This window comes from Macaca fascicularis, chromosome 20 (genome assembly GCF_037993035.2).
Source record: "Macaca fascicularis isolate 582-1 chromosome 20, T2T-MFA8v1.1".
NCBI classification, from domain to species: domain Eukaryota; kingdom Metazoa; phylum Chordata; class Mammalia; order Primates; family Cercopithecidae; genus Macaca; species Macaca fascicularis.
Genome location: NC_088394.1, coordinates 74,464,881 through 74,486,816, shown reverse-complemented (window position 1 = coordinate 74,486,816; position 21,936 = coordinate 74,464,881). Strand labels below are relative to the sequence as shown.

Here is a 21,936-nt window from a genome sequence, read left to right as displayed (position 1 = left end):
GGGCAGGTGTCTGCTGTCAGCAAGGCAGTTTTGTCTGTAGGTTGGCTCTTGGCTGGGGCAAATGTGGAAACACGGTCTTGTGTCTCTCATCACCCAGAAGGCTAGCCTGGGCTTGTTCACACCCAGAAGTAAAAGGGTTCCTAGCACAGCAAGTGGGCAAGCACCAACACAGAAGCGTTTTTCAAGCCTCTGCTTGTGCTGTGTTTCCAAATGCCTCATTGGTCCAATCAAGTTTCATGCCATCTTGGTTCAAGGTGTGGAGAAACGAACTTCACTTTTGGAGGGGAAGATCTACAATTTCACAATGCAAGGATGTACATGTGCAGGGGAGAGGAAAGAATTGGTAGCCATTTTTACAGTCAACCACAGATATTAATTGTTGGCATCTGTGGATTTAATATCTGCCAACCAGGAACAAATACAGACGGTTCTTAATAACAAGGGATATTAATGAATCAGATCACTAATCATTCCTCCTGGATAATTTAATATAGTTTATTCAACACGAAGGCAGCAGGGTGGAAGACAGATAGCTTCCTAAAAGTCATTTGGTTCTAAAAATCTACTTTTACGTTCTATTGCCGTAAGAAAAAAAAAAAGTGTCTGTGTGTGTGTGTGTGTGTGTGTTCATCCACACGAGTGCCTGCATCCTGAACACGTACTATCTTTGGATTCTCTCTCCTACGTTGTTATTGTTCAAGTTTTGGCTTCAATGTCTGTCAGTTCTTTTCCTGAACCACCCCATACCACCCTGAATCTGCAATTGCTCCAGTGATATTCAGAGTATTAAAAAGAAATAAATAAATAAAATAAAAGGGAAGTTGCAGAAGGGCAGCACTTACCCCATACACAAGAAAATAGACTGAAAGGAAAGTATTGTCAAAGTGTTTTGCAAATGACATTTTCAGCAATATAAATTATGATTTATTTTCCCATGTAATCATCTTGATTGCAGACATCCTTTTGGAGAAATCACACTGCTGTTGGCTAGCTTTTTAAAGCCTCACAAGACAACTTTCAAACCTGATTAGTATGTATGCTGGGAAATCAGATACATTATATTTAGCTTGAAGTGCAGAGCATCGTGGGTGCAAAGAAAGAAAGATAGGGGAGGGATTTAAAAAAAAAAAAAAAAGAACATCTGTAAAGCTTTTCAGAGGGATCTGCATGGCATATGGCAGAGTAAGAGTTTGCTCAAGTTCTCTTTATGTAATTAACTGTGTGTCACCTCCTCATCGTGGAGCTCCCACATCGCTCAGCTATGGGATGTGATGACTTTGTACCAGGGACAGGCTCATGCTTTTCTGTGATGACACTGAAGAGCTCAGCACTTCCATAGACAGGGTCTTCCCTGGGTTGAAGATCATAACTCCTAGCTTGCATGCTTTCACCTCCATTCAGGGGAGCAATCAGATTGTCAGTGGGTGCAGACAGCCCAAAGGAAGGCAAGCATTGACCAAGCGTGAGTGTCTGACAAAGAGCCATGCATGGAAACAGTCCTTTCCAATGGGAGTAAGTGACAGATCCGGCACGGTCAGCCAAGAGGGAGGCACGTGCAATGCCAAGGGCAGACATTTATGGAGTCCACGAGCTCAGGGTCAGCAAGTGCAGAATGGGTACCTGCATGAACCTGGGAGGTTAAGTGCCTCGCTTGCCTCCCTTAACCCTGGTATGCTCAGCATCAGGGGGTGCGGGAACAGACAAATTCCTGGAGTGTGAACGCAAATGGTAAGTAACAAAAACACTAGTTCATATAGTAATACACAATATTTTTGAATTCAGAGTAGATGCAGAATATGCATGGGTTTTTGAGATAAAGTGAGCTCTCAGAGGAGGAATTTTGCATGCAGTGTGGGAGCTAGAGGCAGCATTCCCCAGGCTCGCGAGGCTCTTATTTCCTTCTCCTGTACCCAAAAGGCACTCCACGATGAAACAGTTTGAGAAGCTAGAGATTTCCAGAGAGCTTGGATCAAACCCAGAGTTGAGCATCCAATTTGTTTGGATAACTCTATCTGAGCAAAGGGCAGGGAAAGGGATGCTTGTTGAGTACCCAGTATATGCCTCCACATGGCTAAAAACGAAGACTCCACTTGCCATTGCTTCATCATTATAGCAATCCTGAATATCAACCCATTGTGTTAGGTTGGTGCAAAAGTCATTGCGCTTTTCCCTATTACTTTTAATGGGAAATTAGATAGAGATGTTGAGGCACAGAGAAGATAATGAGTTGCATCATCAAGTTGCTCAAGAGACCAACCGTTTCCAATTCACTTCCACTGCTGGTAACTGAAGATCATGAGCCACAGAACCAACGCTGCATTCTGCTCTGCAGGCAAAATCAGTTGCTCGGCTCACAGGTGAAGGCCGTGTCTGCCTATAATAAAACCTCTGACTCCCTGTAAGGTGCTCTACCTAAACATCCTTTCTTTGCAGTTTATATCTTCTTCAATTTCCCCCTTTCTTTTATATTAAACTTTCTACCTTTGAAAAAGTCTCTACCAAGATCTGTTTTTTTTTTGTTACTTAAAAAAAAAAAAAAAAGTGGCTTTGATAGGTAACATTCTAAATTGGCCTCCCAGATTCCCGGTCCATGGTGTATGCATGACTTCTTCCAGTTATTCAGTCAATTCCTACGCTAGGTACTATCATGAACGGATTTTGCCAATGTTAATTAACACTCCACCTCAGTTGCCCTTAAGATAAAGAAACTATCCTCATCACGTGAGCCCTTGAAATCCAGACCTAGACATCAGAGTCAAGGAAAGTCGGAGAGATTCAAAGCAGGAAGGGACTCCATGCACAAGACAGTCTCTGTTGCTGGCTTTGAGATGCAGGGGGCCAAAAGTCAAGGAATGTGGGTGGCCTCTGGGAGCTGAGGGCAGCCACCAGCAGAAGTCACTAGGAAACAGGGGCCCTAGTCTTACAACTGCAAGGATCTGAATCCTGCCAGCACCCTGAATGAGCCTGGCAGTGGATGCTTCTTCCACAGAGCCTGCAAGAAGGGACGTACCTCCAGCTGACACCTTGATTTTGTCACCACAAGACCCTAGGCTTCTGATCTAGAGAATTGTAGCTAATAAACAGATGTGAATGTGAACTGCTAAGTGTGTGGTCATTTGTTACACAGCAATAGCAAAAAAAAAAAAAAAAAAAAAAAAAAAAAAAAAAATCTGCAGCATGCAACAATCCCAGCTTTCCAATAAAATTTTCTTCTGCTTATTTCTTTGGCATCCACAATGACCGTGCCTTCAGAGTATAAAACTCATAACACAAAAACTCAATCACCATAGCTGCATTTTTCTTTATTAATTGCTTAAGAACTGGTTTCAAAATGATATGTATCACTAACATTACTATTTTAACATTATTATTATTACTATTATTTTTAGACAGAGTTTCACTCTTGTTGCCTAGACTGGAGTGCAATGGTGTAATCTTGGCTCACAGCCTCCACCTCCCAGGTTCAAGGGATTCTCCTGCCTCAGCCTCCCAAGTTGGGATTACAGGCATGCGCCGCCACACCCGGCTAATTTTGTATTTTTAGTAGAGACGGGGTTTCTCCATGTTGGCCAGGCTGGTCTCGAATTCCTGACCTCAGGTGATCCACCTACCTCGGCCTCCCAAACTGCTGGGATTACCACACCGGGCCACTAATGTTATTTTTGATGGTAATAATATTCTATTCTAACAAATGAATCCAGACCAGCAGCTAGTGTAATTGTTTTTCTCTGCTATGTCTTACTCAAAGACAAGAAAGATTTCAGATCCAAACAGATTTCAGAATCTATTCTACAAAATGTACCTGTTTCAGTAGTACTGACTTATCCTAAGCTACTAGCTGGAGAAAACTGCTACTACGCATATTTTTTGTATAAAATATTTTCTAATATAATCTCCTGAACTGCAGAGATGCGAGGAAAAAAAATGGCCTTATAAATTTCTCCTTACAACCAAAAGTACACTAAAAAAGACAACAGCCTTTCAATGTCACTAATTTCTCTGAAGCAATGTAACAGCAAACTCCAGAGACCTTGGCTAGTTCAGAAAAAATAGAAAAATGTAGATTCAGGAGAAGCTGGGGAGCTAGGCTTTCTGCAACAGATTGTAAGCCAAGTCATAAATTGAGGTAAAGGATGAGATAAAGAGGGGAGAAGGAGGGTGGAGCCTGTTGTTTTGTGCCTGTTCACTTGAGGTGTGCAAGATGAATGGGCTGAGAATTGTCCTGTCCATTTCTGCAATACATTCACACTATTAAAGTCATTAGTTAGAACTTTCTACCACGAAGCTACTGTGAGAAGGGTGTTTCCCTTGAGGAGGAGGATTAAAAAGAAAAAGAAAAGAAAATCCTCATGGAATACACAAAACTATTTGCACAGGAAAAATGAAGCCAGCGGCCATCTGCTAATAATGCTGCTTTAAAAGCATACGCACTTAGAGCCTCTGCTTTCCAACATGTTTAATAAAGAAAGCATATTAACAAGGTGATACAGGCAATGCTTGGGAGGAAAGGGAAAAAGTTCATTAATCTCATAAATCCATTGGCTGGAGAGCATCTCTTTCTCCCCGTCTCATGCTAGAATTTGATCTACTTGCTTCTCGACACTCAGTCTACAGGCATGTCTTAGTCTATATCCAGCCCTGGCTCTGGCCTCCATGATCTCTTGCCTGAACTATTCTGGGAGCCCACCTGCTGCCAGTCCTGACCCTCACAAATCCATCATTCTTCACTGAAGCCAGAAGGTTCTTTCTTTCTTTCTTTCTTTCTTTTTTTATTTTTTGAGATGGAGTCTCGCTCTGTCACCCAGGCTAGAGTGCAGTAGCGCGATCTTGGCTCACTGCAAGCTCCGCCTCCCGGGTTTACACCATTCTCCTGCCTCAGCCTCCCGAGTAGCTGGGACTACAGGCGCCCACCACCTCTCCCGGCTAGTTTTTCGTATTTTTTAGTAGAGACGGGGTTTCACCATGTTAGCCAGGATGGTCTCGATCTCCTGACCTCATGATCCGCCCGTCTCAGCCTCCCAAAGTACTGGGATTACAGGCTTGAGCCGCTGCGCCCGGCCTAGAAGGTTCTTTCTAAAATGCATGCACAGTCCTCTTATTATGTGAGATACCACAGCATTCATAAACTCTCCCAGTGCTTTCTGTGACTGCCAGGATAAGACCTAGAATCTTGCTGTAACTACTGAAGCACCTGGGGACTTCAGCTCTATCTCCAAGCTCACTCTTTCCCACCACTGTCCCTCTCCCAAGCTAGGCTCCAAGCCAGACGGAACTACATGTCCTTCCATGTAGAGGCCAGATCTCGTGTGGATGCCATGGATATGATCATGAGCAACAAAGTCCTTGTAGTCAGGGAGATGACAGCCTGGAACAGCCAGCAGAGAAGTAAACAGATAACCACAAGATGATCATGGTTGTAGGAGGTATTATGCGAACAAAGGAGGATGCAAGGTACCCCACTCAGACTGTAAGTTGTAGAGAGAAGGGGTCTAGGGTTCAGGCAAGTCTTCTAGAAGAGCCACTTGGTTTGGTGAACGAAAAGGCACACTCTAGGCAGAAGAATGTGACAACACGAAGGCTAGGCCTTTCCAAGCTTGATCAAAGCCAAGACTGGGAAGGAGTGACACTGGCAGAGGTCAGCTAAGTGAATTGGAGGCTGGAATCAGGGAGACCTATGAGAACCACCACAACAGCTAGGTGCGAGCAGGCAAGCTCATGAGTTAGCATAACAGCAATCTCCAATGCCTAGGAGGCCAGGCCATTTCTACAATGAGTGAAGCAGGTCTGATGGGTACTATGGCAAACCAGAGGGCACATGCCCCAGCTAAAGAGGGGCAGCCGCTGCTCAAGTCCAGCCAACTGTAGCCAAATGCAAAATGCAGGCAAAGGATGCCAGCTCTGCTTTGTAGAGATAAGCAAAAAATCCCAATATTGGTGGGATATCTCCCAAGTTTTAAATGTTCACAGCTAACTTATTTCATTAAAACAAAACAAAACAAAACAAACTTCAGCAGGCCAAACCAAAGACATCTGCAAGCCACCAATTTGCAACTTACAGGATACAACTGGGAAATGAGGATGGAGACTCCAGGCACTAGAAAATTTTCTTGCTTCTTATGCAGGGATCGGAAGGGCAAAAACACCGAAAATGAAGCTGACCCCCAGGAAGGCGGTGGCAGCAGCAGCCAGGGCCGAAGCTGCCCAGGAGTGAAAGGAAACCTCTCTGAAGGCCAAGAATGAGCACAGGCCTTCAGAATCACAGCCCCACATCTGCAAGCTAAGTTAGTCAACAAATATTCACTGAGGGCAGACTATGCGCCTGGCACTGTTCCAGGCTCTGAAAAAGCAGAAGTGTACAAATCAAACAAAATTCCTGCTCTACACTTTGGGAGGCCAAGGTGGGCCGATCACCTGAGGTCAGGTGTTCGAGAGCAGCCTGGCCATCATGGTGAAACCCCGTCTCTACTAAAAATACAAAAATTAGCTGGGTGTGGTGGTGGGTGACTGTAATCCCAGCTACGCGGGAGGCTGAGGTAGGAGAATTGTTGGAACCCGGGAGGTGGAGGTTGCAGTCAGCTGACGTCGCACCACTGCACTCCAGCCTGGGTGATACAGTGAGACTCCCATCTCCAACAACAACAACAAAAAATCCCTTCCCTAGAGGAATGTACTTATGTGTCCCTTTTCTGGAGAAAATGAAAAATAGGACAGTTTTCAGTGGTTTTTAGCAAAGTCTCTGATAGAGGGTCATGCTCTTCAGCTGTAGTGCCACTCCCTTCTTGGAAACACAAAGACAACAAAAAACGTGGAAGTGAAACGGGCCTCATGGGCCCAGGGCTCCCACATTCTAGAAATGAAGAGAATGGGGTTTTCCTGCTTGTTTTTGGCTGTATCCCCAGCACCTAGAATGGTGCCTGCACGTGCTGACATCTGCTGAATGAATGTGACAATTGAGGGCTAAGAGGTATTCCCAAGAGCCCAGGGGGGAGAAAAATATCACTAAAGTTGGTATTGGCTTTTCCCACATGAAAAGCATTTCCCTTTTGCTTCCAAATCTCTGTGTGACGGTAGATAGGTAGAAGCAGGTCTCAAGGTAAATAATAATAATCATGATAATTGGTCTTTCCCTGTGTTAGCAAGCTTGGGTATTCAGAAACAAGCAGAGGCAAAATCTAATAGCCCACTACAAACAGGAAGTCGAAATGCAGCAATGTGGCAGCAAACTATCACAAGGACAAAAAACCAAACACCGCATGTTCTCACTCATAGGTGAGAACTGAACAATGAAAACACCTGGACACAGGAAGGGGAACATCACACACTGGGGCCTGTCATGGGTTGGGGGCACGGGGGAGGGATAGCATTAGGAGATATGCCTAATGCAAATGACGAGTTAATGGGCACAGCACACCAACATGGCACATGTATACATATGTAACAAACTTGCACGTTGTGCATATGTACCCTAAAACTTAAAGTATAACAAAAAAAAAGAAAGAAAGAAAAAAGAAATGGAGCAATGTGGACTTCTGACAATCCTCCTTCCACATTTTCATCTCTGCTTCTCACTTAGAACAATCCTTTCTTCTTTTTATTTTATTGCAATGTGTTTCAAATAAGTTTGCCGGCTGGGCGCAGTGGCTCACGCCTTAATCCCAGCACTTTGGGAGGCCGAGGCGGGTGAATCAGCTGAGGTCAGGAGTTCGAGACCAGCCTGGCCAACATGGCGAAACCCCATCTCTACTGAAAATACAAAGATTACCTGGGCATGGTGGTGGGCACCTGTAATCCCGAGTTACTTGGGAGGCTGAGGGTGTGAGAATTGCTTGAACCTGGGGGCGGGGGTAAGCTGCAGTGAGCCGAGATCGTGCCACTTCACTCCAGCCTGGGCGAAAAGAGCAAAACTCCATCCCAAAAAACAAAAATAAAATAAATAAAAGATGTGTTTGCCAGTTCCAGGGAAAACAAATACAAAACAGCGTTGTGCAAAATCACAGACTGCTGCATTTGGTTGAACTCTGTCCTAAACACAGACAGCAGTCGTGGTGGGCGCGGCAACTCACCACACGTCAGTGCAGCTGCGATTGATTTCAGGTCCCATTTCCATTGTAGATACTTTATAATTGTACTCTAATTGTAGTTCAGATGGCACTCAAGATAAATGAATCATCTCAGATATAGGAACAGGGTGCTCCATCATACAAAATCCCTGACCGTTCCCCGTGCTCTGACCCCACAAGAACTCTGTTCCTCACGGTCCCGGTTGGTGATAAAATCCCCTTTGAACCAGATCCTGACAGCCAGCAAGCCAAGCGCTCCCAATCGCTGACTGCCTCCATGCCTCTGTGTTGGATTTTCTTTCTTTCTTTCTTTTTTCAAAGGAGGAGGGAAAGTACCCTGTTTATTTCCAAACTCCCTTGCATCTGATGCAGGATAGGCTGGCATTTGCTGTTAAAGCAGAAAATTATAAGGAGGGCCTAATTGACCCTCCTGTGTCTTTGAAAAAGCCTGTCTGTGGTCTCTAATTGACCCTCTAGGTACCTATGGAACAATGAATGAATCTTCAGGAAATAATGGAGGGCGATGATTAATAGCCTGGGCCTTGCTGGACCTCCGTCTCTCGCAGTTCTTCTCCCTGTTACTTCCCTTCCTCCCCTCCACGACACTCGATTCCCTGCATTTCATAAGCAGCGATTTATTATTATCACAGAATAACAAATACCCTGTAGTAGACACTTTTAAGAATCAGAGCCATCATGATTCTGTAGAGATTGTGGTAACATTTATTTAACCTGGCATTCTCATTTTTCTTCTTGGCATGGCTCAGAAGAGTCCTCCTCTGGCATTTGTGGGCAAAGTCAAACAAGAGGCTTCTTGGGAGCTCCTTGTAAAATCGTTCCAAATGGGAAGTCGTTCCGAATTGCAGGGGGTTTTTGCTTCCGGTTCAAAGAGCAAATATTGCCCCTTTTGCCTTGCTCATAAGAGGACCAAAGCCCTTCAGAGATACAGCAACAACAACAATAATAATACCAGCAGTAAAAATAAGTGGCACTCCTTTAGTGGAGAATGTGGCACAGGCCTGTACATATTATCTTGAGGAATACTCACAGAAGCCCTGAGACATCGATGTTGCTGCTGTCCCCATTATTCAGATGAATACACTGAGGTGAAAAGAGAATAAGTAATTAATCTAAAGCCACAAAGTCCAAAGCTGAAGCTCTGCATGCTATATACACTGCCTTCCAAGTATTCCACAAGAACTGTGCCAAATGCACAGTATTGAGGATAAGTTTTGGGAAATGTGAGTATTAGAATAAAAGAGAGTACCTTTCCCTACCCTTTTTTGGTTGAAAATGCTTTCTTTCCCCAGACAGTATAGGAGAATACATTTAAATTTAGAAATATACATATGCCTCCAATGAGGATTATGAGAAACTAGAATTTTGTTTTTACAAAATCATAGCATTAACTATACTTACAATTAAAAACAACAAAGAGAGAAAGAGAAAGTGAGAAAGCAAGCAACAAAGAAAGAAAGAAAGAAAGAAAGAAAGAAAGAAAGAAAGAAAGAAAGAAAGAAAGAAAGAAAGAAAGAGAGAGAGAGACAAGGAGAGAAAGATCGAGGGAGAGAAAGAGAAAAAAAAAATCCCTCCTTCCAAACCCACCCTGGCCTCCGCCGATGTCTCCACATTCCTCGGGACCTTAAATGGCAAGAGAGCCACAAGTTGTCTGCCAGGCCCTGCTGGTTTTTCCAGGCCCCTTTTCTTCTTAGTCAGTGCTTTGTGGGAGAACAGGCTGCCTATGCAGCAAAATTAATGCTTGGGTAAGGCTTACAGTCTGTGAAAGGAATGGATTGTCTCCAGCACCAGGTCCCACCTCTGTCGTCAGAAAGCACTGGGCCACCATTCAGAGTCACGGGCTCCGGGTGGGCAGTGGGCTTCTGAGAGACAGGTGCAGCCCACGTGACTCAGAAATAGAGAAGAAGGGAGCTGAGGAACAAAATCTATGTGTCCTAAATGGAAGGCTGCTTTGGGCACCTCTACGATCCTATTCAACCGTAGCATTTTAAAAGCCAAACGAGACTGTCCCGGGGATTTTTTTTTGTCCAAAGGCACATATATATTTGTGTGTACATGTGTGTGTACACATATTTATTTGCATGGGTATGTATCATACAATACATACATATATCAAGCTCTTTACCTGTATCTATTACTGTGTATGTATGTGTACATATGTATCTATATCTATCACTTCTACCAACCCATCAGCCAGAATTGTTTTCATACCCTGGGTTTTACTGTATGGAGCTTAAAACCCATTTATACCTGAGGTTGCAATTTTTTGAATTTTCGCAATCAGACCTTGGTGATGGCTTTGAGCAGTAGGATATAAGTAATTCCCACATACTTAGAGTTCCAATAACGGAACACTAGGCATATGATAAAGGGACTTATACCACTGACAGTGAAAATCTTGACAGTTCTTCCCTTCCCTTTTCATCACGTCCACGTTCATCTGGCTGCCAAATCCTCCCCATCCCTGCTCTCCTGCTACTGCCTCAGGGCAGGCCACCTTCAGCACTTTTCTGCCTGGTAGCAAGAAACTGATAAGTGGGAAGGGGTGCCACACGGTTTAGCCTGTTACCCACTGTACCAACTTGTATTGCACTCAAAAGATTCGTGGAAAAACTCAGATTTGTTGCCTCCCTGCTTGACGGCCTGTTGGACACCCTCAGAAAAACACTTCCACTCCCCAGCAGAGCATCGGAGCCCTCCACTGTGTCACTACACTCGACCTTTCTACACTTTTCTCTCTGCACCAAGCTAAGGGAGTTTGCTCTCTTAAACTTCCATGTTCCAACCTCAGCCACGGTCTCCGGGCAGCCACACTCCCCTTTGCCAGCTGTCACCACCAATACTGCCACCAGAGGGGTCTGCAGGACCTGCAGGGCCACACTCACTGGCACCTCGGTGACTTCACTTGCTCTGGTCACCCTGCTGTCTCTCCCAGGCCTTCTCCCTCCCACACCTTCTAGGGAAAGGCTCTCTATCAGGGTCAAGTTTGAGCCATGTTTATTGGCCACAGGCATCCCTCCTTCTGTTAGGGTGTATACTGCTCACTAATTATTGCCTAAAACCTGCTGCCTTGTCGGCCTTCTTTACAGGGCTCTAGTGGATTCCCAGAGATAGTAGACAGCTCACGGGTAAGCACTGTTCAAATGCAACCAATCCAGAACCAAACCCTCACCACTGGCTTTATTGGGCTCTCAGGCCACACCCACCTGCCCTAATCACCCCACGGCCATGGGTCAGACAGCTAAAGACAACCCCTACGTCCCAGAGCCCATGGAAATGACCCAAGCCAGCCAATCCTAAGCCTGCTTACCCTGCCTGGCCCCTTCTTTCCTGTGAAAACCACGATCAAAACATTTAAAAAAAAAAAAATTAACTTCCAGGGTACATGTGCAGGATGTGCAGGTATGTTACATAGGTAAACCTGTGCCGTGGTGGTTCACTGCACCTATCAACCCATTACCTAGGTATTAAGCCCAGCATCCATCAGCTATTCTTTCTGATGCTCTCCCTCCCCACACCCCACTCCTGACAAGCCCCAGTGTGTGTCCATGTGTTCTCATTGTTCAGCTCCCAGTCACAAGTGAGACCACACGGTATTTGGTTTTCTGTTCCTACGTTAGTCTGCTGAGGATAATGGCTTCCAGCTCAAAACTGTTAACAGTTCTCTCTCTCCCTCTGCCTCCTGCCCGACCCTGGGGCTTTCCCAGGTAACTCGCTGTGGCATGCAGAGTCCCCGTGGATCTGTGAGTAACAAACCGTCTTTGCAACAGCAGTCATTTCCTCATCTTGGCCTCACCACACTAAAATAAAAATAAAACCTGTTCAAACAGGAAGAAGAGAACAGAGGGAGAAAGGAAGGAGAAAAGGAAAATCAATGAAGAAGGAATAAGGAATGAGTACCTCAATGAACAAATGATAAGTCACTTAAAAATCTGCTTTTTCTTAGGAAGAGAAAGAATTAACAGAGCTGCAGAAGTCCTCTTCCACTCGGGCTGCTGATATGTGTGAGAGACGCGTGGACGCCGTACGAGCTCTCGCTGTGAATGCGGAAACCTGACCTCCCACCGGATACTCAGTTCAGGGGGCTCCTGGGCCCTCCAGTTGCTCTTCTGTTCATCGCTACCTCACTCAGAAAATCAGCAGAGAAGTGAACTTCCTCAAATGACTGGCAGTAAACACCCAGCGTGGAGCTGGATTACAAAACTGTACCAAACTCTAAATAGCATCACACTATTCCCTTTTAAAGAAGTGTCAGTGCTTTTATTCATTAAGATTCAGATGCTACGGAGGGGGCAGATGTGCCTTCTCCTCTCCTGGATCCCAAATAAAACACCCCGTATGGAAGCAGATGGCTTTGTGTAAATCAGATGATAGTTTACGGAGTGAAATGGCTTCATCAGAATGGCATTACGAGTATCATCTTTTGGGAGGAAATGGGGTTAAGCAAGTCCAGCTTTCATTGGAGGTCACATTTGCATATGAAATTCTGGGTCCCTGTAATGACTGCCTGGGTCCCTGGGTCATCAGGCCAGTGACCTCTCCATCGTTTTCCTTCCAGAGGGAGCCCCAGGTAATGCATGAGAAAGGAAGTGTTACAGGAAGCCAAGAATGGGTACCCACCCCCCCGCCCTCCAACCAAGAGCCAGTTCTGTTAACACAGCAGAGAGCCCACCCCAGGTCTCAAAGTCTCCCTGCCTTTGCTGCCACAGGTAAAAGGGGGTGGTTTTGCTGATTGGAAACCACAGGACAGAAACAACACCTGCTTGGGCATGGGCACTTAACCCTGGAACAGGAAAGGTGAAAGTAGTTTCTGTTTATTTTGATCTCGAGCGTAAAATGAAGAGCAATCATGTCCCTGGAGTCTTGGCAGAGGACAAACAAAGCTTATGGAGGAAGACAAAATCTGCTTTTTCAGGATGCTTCACAGGAGGCTGGGGTGTTAAGCGCTCCTCAGCCTGCCTGTCTGATCTGAGAAACAGGGGCAGCAGGTGCCTGCCTCCCGCTGTGGGTATTCACCATTCAAAGCGCAGGTGCAAAAAGCAAACAGCTACCAGACAGAATCCTTTAGGTCTAGGCTGTTCCTTTCCTTTGAACCAGTGACAGGAAAAGACCACCTTAGCCCAGCCTCCTTGGAACATTCCAACACTTGAATTGTAAGATGGGAGTCCCTATTTCCAAGATATCAGGGAGATATTCTCCCATTTCCTTACAACACTGGGTCAATGTGAAGGTTAAAAATTTAAATAAATAAGTAGGAGATCAAAATCCTCCTTTCTTGGGAAAATTCAGACAATGATACACAAAGGTTTAAGAAGACAAGAGATCTAAAGAACATCCAGAAAAAAAGATTTAGGAGCACGCTGTTTTCATTAGGTTTCTTCAAAAATCAATAGTATGATTTCACGGTATTTGTTTCATGGAATATATTCACGATATTTGTTGCATGGAATAAATTCATGATATTTGTTTCATGGAATATACTGGATATTTGTTTCATGGAATATATTCATGATATTTGTTTCATGGAATATATTCACGATATTTGTTTCATGGAATATATTCACGATATTTCTTTCACGGAATAAATTCATGATATTTGTTTCATGGAATATATTGGATATTTGTTTCATGGAAGATATTCACGATATTTGTTTCATGGAAGATATTCACGATATTTGTTTCATGGAATATATTCATGATACTTGTTTTGTGGAATATATTCATGATACTTGTTTCATAGAATATATTGGATATTCATTTCATGGACTATATGGACTGTTACTCAAAATCCTAACATGCAACATCTTTCTTCAAATGATAGTGTCATGCATTCCGTATAGCGGATTTATCAATTAATGCTGAGCCCCCAGCCAAGTGACAAGTCATACTATCTCTCTTACTCCTTTTTTCTTTATCCTTAAAAAAAATTAGGTCTACCCTCAGCCTTTATATTCCAATTCTTCATTCCAAACTCCTGACTTTTTCCCAAGTTACTCCAGGATGGAAAAGTGTATCATCTCCAAGCTAGCTCTCTCCTGCCTTCCCATCCAACCACCCCGACTCTGCTGCCATCCCCAGCAGAGCCCAGGAGTAGCATATTTGACAAGAAATGTCAGGGTTAACAAGAACTCCCAAAGCAAAGGCTTTGAGTTATGTCATACAAAAATGAAAATTCAAAAGATGAGCATTCATCCATAGTTGAAAATATAATGTTCGAAAACCAGAAAAATCAAAAAAGAAAATGATTTTTGAAATTATGTCTCCCAGACAAACACATGCTCTCAACCAGATGCCAGCAAACTACAACCCACAGGGTAAATCCAGTCTACCCCTTGTTTTTATAAATAAAGTTTTATTGTCACACAACCATGCCCATTTGTTTACAGATTCTCTATGTGCTTTCATTAATGCATGATAGTTTAGTAGTTGTGATACATACCTTATAGGCCACAAAGCAGAAAATATTTATCATGTGGCCCTTTACAAAGTTTGCAGATGCTGTCCTAGACTGAAAATTCATTTCAGTGTCTCTCAAATAACTGGGTTTCCTTTGTTACTCTTTGAGTATAAATGGAATGATCCAGTAAGAAGTTTCAATGGCAATATCACAGAATTATTAATTTGGGTTTAGTGAAGAAGAGAAGGTCAAAGAACCAAATAACTTTTTTAAAGACTCACAACCACTCTTTTTGAAATAAAGATTAAATATCTACCGGGTAACTTGATTCAACCATGAACATTTATTGAATGTGTATTACATGTTTTCAACCTAGGCATTGCCCTTCATTGTTGTGGGGGCGGGTGGGAATTTTCAGTTCTCTCCTGACTTTTCTTTTTTTCCCCTCTTTCTTTTTTTTCAGTCAACTATGTCCCTGTTTCTTTTATCTGGCTAAATAAAAAATCCTTTAAAGATTCCCTGTTTCTGATGGGGGTCCTGCCCTACATACACCAAACAAATGTATGTTACAGGTATTTGGATATCTCAGATCATCTAAGATGTTCATTTTACCCTTAGGCTTCATATCTAAACTGTAGGATTAAGCCATTTAGAATGTACTTGATTCCTATAATATGTAGTGATTTTGCTAATGTTGTTCAGTTTTATTTCCTTGCCCAGAATGATTTCCATTAGCTGGCTTGCAGATTAGCAGCCTAATCTCCTAACAAGAGCTCTTCGATCAAATGGTCTGGAGTGGCCACATGTCTTGCTGCTGCCAAGTGACTGATTTAAGAGATGGACAAAAAGGAGACACACAGAAGTCCAGATAGCATGATTAATGGTCGATCCAACTTTCTCTGAATCGCATATCATGACTGAATGGGAAACCCTGAAGAGATTAAAGGGGGGAATTACATTACCATGAATAATATAAAAAAGTGATATTCTGTCTAAAAAGCTTTTGAGTGCAAGTGACTTGAACAAATATATTAACAGAGCTTACAGCAGATTCAATCAGCTTGAACGCTCCCCAGAATTTATTTTGAAATAAGCTTTATATATCCGAGATGTGAAGAATGAATCTATTCGTGACTGGCAGGAAAGCTATTAACATGCAGATTTTAATTCTGCCTTTGATTCTACAGAGGTTCTATTGTCCCTCCTTTACGACTGGCAACCTCTCCCAATTACGGATGTAGTACACCTCCACAAATCTCAATACCACAGTGACACTCCAGAGAGCTGAGATTTTCCTCACTTTATTCTAACTTCTAAAAATAAGTTCAAATTTTTATTATCAAGGCATTGATAAAACTATGATGTTTCAAAGCATGAATTATATTACACCAACCCATCCATCTGTTGGCAATGCCAGTTTGGGGCTATATTTGGGGGGGGGCGGGTGCAAAACTTGGCAGTTAAGATAGAAACCTGCTTTACAAAAACTAGGTGCACATTAACTTACAATTAAGCCTTGATGTTAATGAGGTTACAGTGTGTGACCAGTTAACGGGCTGCAGCCAAAAGGCAAATATTGAAATGAAGGCGTTTATTTTCAAACCAACAAACCTGAACTGAACCATTACAATAAGTCCCATTAGCATTCTAGTTATTGGGCAAAATAATTTCATCTCCAAAATTAATTAAATAAATTGGAATGACCTGGAATCACTTCTGTGGCAGGCGGACGGAACAACAGTGCATGAAAGGCAAACTCATTCAGAGTCAACTGGCCCATCAGTTCCTTGAGAGATGATGTTTAAATTGATGGAAAGTGAAAGTTAAAAATATGATTCATCCAATGAGGCTGTGATGTGCTCTTAAAAAGTTTGCAAAACAATTTTAAAAATAAACCTCACTTAAAAAACAGTCTCCCCCTAAATTCAGGGATAGGATGCCCTTAGATTAAAATAATATGTTAAAATGTTCATCACTTAGGAAATTCGAACTCTGTCCTGCGTAAGTCGCATTTATTTTCTAAACAATCTGGATTATTTTTCTTTAGGAATAAAGATTAATAAAATACATGACTGTTGAATGGAATTGATGGGATCCAAGGGCCACTGCCAAGTTTTTTAAGAGAATCAACAGCAGAGTCTTAGCTCAAATCATGTCCACATTACAACTACGGATTAAATGTTTGTGTCCTTGCAAAATTCATACGTTGAAAATTACTTCTTTTTTTTGAGACAGAGTCTTGCTCTGTCACCCAGGCTGGAGTGCAGTGCTGTGACCTCGGCTCACTGCAACCTCCGCCTCCTGGGTTCGAGAGATTCTCCTGCCTCAGCCTCTGGAGTACCTGAGATTACAGGCGTGCGCCACCACACCCAGCTAATTTTTTAAATATTTTTAGTAGAGACGGGATTTCACCATATTGGCCAGGCTGGTCTCGAACTCCTGACCTCGAGTGATCTGCCCACCTCAGCCTCTCAAAGTGCTGGGATTACAGATGTGAGTCACCACGCCCAGCCATATGTCGAAATTTAATCACCAATATAATGTATTAGGAGGTGGGGCCTTTGGGAGGTGATTAGGTCATTGAGGCAAAGCCTTCATGAATGGGTTTAGGGCTTAAAAGACGCCCGAGAGAGAGACCCTTTGCCCCTTCCACGATATGAGGACATAGCAAGAAGCTGGGCATCTAGGAACCAGGAAGTGGGCTGTTGCCAAACACTCAATCTGCCAGCAACTTGATCTTGGACTTCCCAGCCTCCAGAACCATGAGAAATAAATTTCTGGTGTTTATAAGCCACCCACTTTATGATATTTTATTACAGTAGCCAGGACAGACTAAGGCACAAGGCTTTCTGGATGACTTAATGAATGAGAAGTAGAATCACTTATAACTAATACAGCATCTAGAGCACAGTCAGCACTAGGCAAGCGCCAGCTATCACACTTCACCATAGGATTATTAAAACCTGGCGTTTGGGTGCATGCTCTATCATTTGTGAGCTATGTGACCTTAGATATACACCTAACATCTTTGTCCCTCATTTATTTTCATCTGTAAATTGGGGATACTAATAGTGCCCCCTCTAGTAGAATTGTATTAATTTGAAAGAGTTGATATGTGCAAAGCATTTGTTATAGTGTCTCCAATGTAAAGGCTCAATCAATGTTCATCTCACCCTATCCCCGTGGGTTGAAACTGGCAGACATTCCAAAAGGCCTCCTAGTTTGTTTTTTGTTTTTGTTTGTTTGTTTGTTTGTTTGTTTTCTGAGACAAGGTCTCATGCTCTCCCAGGCTGGAGTGCAGTGGCATGATCTTGGCTCACTGCAGCTTTGACCTCCCAGGCTCAAGCAACCCTCAAACCTCAGCCTCCCAATTAGCTGGGACCATAGGTGTACACTACCATGCCCAGCTAAATTTTTCTATTTTTTCTATATTTTCTATTTTTTCTATTTTTTTGTAGATGTAGGGTTTCACCATGTTACCCAGGCTGATCTGAAACCCCTGGGCTCAAGTGATCCACCCACCTCAGCCTCCCAAAGTGCTGAGATTACACACATGAGCCACCGGGCCTGGCCCAGGTCTGGTAGTTGTTTACAACTACTGTTGTGCCCAACTTTTCTAGGCTCTCTTTGGTAACAAATGTCAGCAACTTATCTCTTTAGATGGAGCTTTCTCAAAGTGTGGTTCATGGACGATCTGTACCAGAAGAACCTGATGCACTTTATTAAACACACTGATTCCTAGACCCCATCCTGAATGTACTGAATCAGAACCTTTAGGGAGTGGGACTAGGAATTTATAGTTTATAAATAAGTTCCTAGCTGAGTCTCAGGTATCCAGAAGTTTTAAGAATCACTTATTTCAACAAACAATATAAACAATGGAATCATAAACAATCTTTTCTTGGGCAAGGTAATTGTAATCCCACAATATTAGATGTAATTAACAAAGTGATGAAACTTTGGGTCCAGTATTCTTTTGAACAATCTCTTGCCCTCATTTTCCAGGTACACTCAATGTAGGTTGCCTTTCAAGTCCTGAAACCTTTTGTATACAGAACCAGGCCTTAAAGTTCTGATCACACTACTGTTTTCTCTGCCTCCTGGTCCCAAGCCTTCTCCTGCCTGACCCCCTTCTGCTTCCCTTTCATGCTTCAATTCCAACCTCACCTCCTCAGGGAAGCCTTCTCCAGCTGATACACAAGGTTAGAGTCACCTGTTCTAAGTTGTATTAGTATCTCACATTCTTTGTCATAATATGGGGTTTGTTATGTGAATTTTTTTTTACAGACTTTCTTCGTCCATAAAAAACTGACAGAGGGTAGGGACCATTTTTCCCTTTTCCACCGTAACACTCCTTGTGCCCAGTATAGAGCATGTTGTAGACTAAACTGTGTCCCCCTCAAATTTACATCCTGAAGTTCTAACCCTCCATCTGACTGTAATTCAAGATAGAGCCTTTAAAAGGGTAATTAAGGTTAAATGATGTCATAAGGGTGGTGCCCTAATCCAACAGGACTGGTGTCCTTATAGGAGGAGGAAGAGACACCAGGGATATGCACTGAGAAACAGGGGGAAGGCCATGTGACAACATAGCAAGAAGGCAGCCGTCTGCAAGCCAAGGAGAGAGGCCTGAGAGAAGCCTCAGAGAAACCCTGCCAGCAACTTTGTCTTGAATTTCCAGCCTCCAGAACTGTGAGACAATAAGTTTCTAATGTTTAATATCCCCAGTGCGTGGTATTTTGTCATGGTAGCCATAGCAAATGAATACAGTGCCTGTTTCAGAATGGAGACTCAATAGCTATTTAATCACCAACCATGACTACTCCTGGGCATCACTGTGGTCTCTCCACTCTCATTTTACCTGAAGAAAATAAAACATTGAACTTGTTTAAGGATGGATTAAGCCAGATGTGGTTGCAGGCACCTGTAGTCCCAGCTACTCAGGAAGCTAAGACAGGAGGACCCTTCATCCCAGGACTTTAGGCCAACCTGGGCAACATAATGAAATCCCATCTCTTAAAAAAATTGTTTTAAAGAAATGGATTAAAAGAAACCATCTCAAGATATTCCATGAGCAACAGGCCACCATCAGCCTGCAGGTAACTGTTTCCTCAGAAGCAGAGATTAGAACCAATACAACATCCCTGAGCTGGGGCTGGATCATCACTTAGTCCAAACAGCCCCCCAACAAAAGTTTTGACCCTTGTAGTCACTCCCTGGTCACAGTGGTACCAGTGGGAAGGAAGTGACTACTAATCAGACAGTCCTAAAGTGCTGAGGGAATCAGAATACGGGTATGTACTTAGAGAATCACTAAAATGAGAATGAAAACTTAATTCATGTTTGGTTTGCTTATTCTAGATATAATCTCTTTCTCTCTCTCTTTTGTAAAGCTGGTATCTCACTATGTTGCCCAGGCTGGTCTTTAACTCCTGGGCTCAACAGATGTTCCCACCTTGGCCTCCCAAAGTGCTAGGATTGTAGGCATGAGCCACCACACCTGGCCATAATCTCATTTTTTCTTTTTTGAGACAGTCTCACTCTGTCCTGCAGGCTAGAGTGCAGTGGAGCAATCACAGCTCACTGCGGCCTTGAACTTCTGGGCTGAAGTGATCCCCCTGCCTCAGTCTCCTGAGTAGCTGGAACCACAGGATTGCACCACGATACTCGGCTAATTTTTAAATTTTTTGTAGAGATGGATGGTCTGGCTATGTCGCCCAGGCTGGTCTCAAACTCCTGGGCTCAAGTGATCCTCTCGAAGTGCTGGAATTAGAGGTATGGGCCACCACACCCAGCCAGGTCTCATTTTCAATCATCTCATTTTAACTCACTGTACATTGTAATGAGTTAGAAAACGGCCTTGATGCCACACAGTTCTGCATGGGAATTACAACTCTGCCACTTAGCAGCTCTGTGACTTTGCCACTCGCTTAACTCAGTCAGCCACGGCTTCCTCATCTGCAAATGAGGAACTATCTACTTAATAAGATGAAGAGAATGTCTACTTAATAAGGTTGTAGGGAAGACTATATAAAGAATGCAAAATGCTCAGAACAGTGCTCTCAATTTGGTAACTATGATTATATTATTACTTAAGCAGTTAGATTTTATTAATAATTAACATAATGTGAGCACTTGGTGAAAGACGTCTACTGTTTCACAATTATAGTCAGAGAGAATATTACTGTCAGTTCTCTATTTCCTTACCAAAATATTTGCTCTCAAAACTCAATTTTTCATTCATTGAAAATTAAGAGATTGTGCCAGATCTTGGCCAATATATGCAAGTAAATTAATTCACAAATATCGTGAAAGTCAAAAACACGAGTTTCTGCTTGGCTAGGCTTTTCTTACTCTAGGAACCTCTAAGCGCTACTACTAGAAGCTTTGAAACTGAGGGATGTAAGTCTATCTACAGATTCTCTTTCATCACAGTGTTCTAATCATAATCTCTTTTTTTTTTTGACAAGAAATTTATGGCAGTCTGTTGAAATGTTAGTTTATTGATGATTAAAGTACCAACCGTCCTTGATACAAATAAACAGGGTTTCTGAATCATAAGCAGCAAGACAGGGCACCTACCAGGCCCTGCGGGAGATGCAATTTATGGGGCATTCAATTCTCATCAATGTATTGTCAGTATATTCAAGGGATCTGACAGATTTCTGTTTTGAGGATGGATGTTCCCTCCACAAGACAAGAAGCACAAAAGGTAAGGTCTTGGGTCTTACAGGCTTGATGCCTCCATTACAACTGAGGGTTTAATATTGAGAAGTGCCCTTGGCCTTAGGTTTTTGTGTGCCAAGTCTTTCAGCATATGGTATGCTCAATACAGTACTCCGAACAAAATTTGGCCACTGTTGAAAAGTTTCCGTGTTAGGGCCCAGACTTCTGCGTAAGGTGCATGGGTGGAAGCTGCAACGACCAAGCAATGCCCTTTTGCTCTGTTCGCAAGTTTGATTTTATCTTTATCAACCAACAGGACAGTACCTCTCAATCCTTCTCTCTGTATGCGAAAGGGCATCCTTGTGGTAAAAACTCATCGTGTGCACAGACCTCTGGTTTTCTTCTAAGCCCACAGGAGGATGAGACATTCCCATCCTCGGCAGGGCCATGTGACTGGCCTAGCCAATAGGCAGTCCAGAGGAAACAACATGTGACACTTCAGACCAAACCATTTAATTGCTGTGGTGACTCTCCCTAACTGGAGATCAAGAAGGCCATGTGCGCCAGATGGAGCAGCCATGAGATCACAGACCCTATCAGCCCGGGTCCCTGAGGGACTGCGCAGAAGAACCCGCCAGCTCACACTGGACGTGTAGTATGAGGAAGAAATGAAACATGCATGTTCTGCTCAAATATGTGTACTAGGCCCTTCCCCAACCACATCCCATTCTAGACATACACAGTCACACAGTTAGACCATGAAAGGAAAAATGTTTGCTATTGTGCTTCTACTCT

At 43.2% G+C, this 21,936-nt stretch overlaps 1 protein-coding gene across 5 annotated transcripts in view; it reads right to left on the bottom strand.

Moving 5' to 3' along the window:
- The window catches only part of WWOX (WW domain containing oxidoreductase), a 1,124,793-nt gene that overhangs the window by 648,860 nt on the left and 453,997 nt on the right, over positions 1-21,936 (bottom strand). The window contains exons 9-10 of one of the 5 annotated variants that reach the window (XR_010583895.2): positions 11,979-21,936; positions 1-9,161 (exon numbers count right to left, since the gene is read on the bottom strand). The exon at positions 1-9,161 is cut by the window's left edge and continues 108,091 nt beyond it; the exon at positions 11,979-21,936 is cut by the window's right edge and continues 70,644 nt beyond it. The exons of 3 other annotated variants lie outside the window; for them this stretch is intronic. The gene's annotated coding sequence lies outside the window, so the exon portion shown is untranslated. One more of the 5 variants, XM_074026754.1, reaches the window with a different exon arrangement.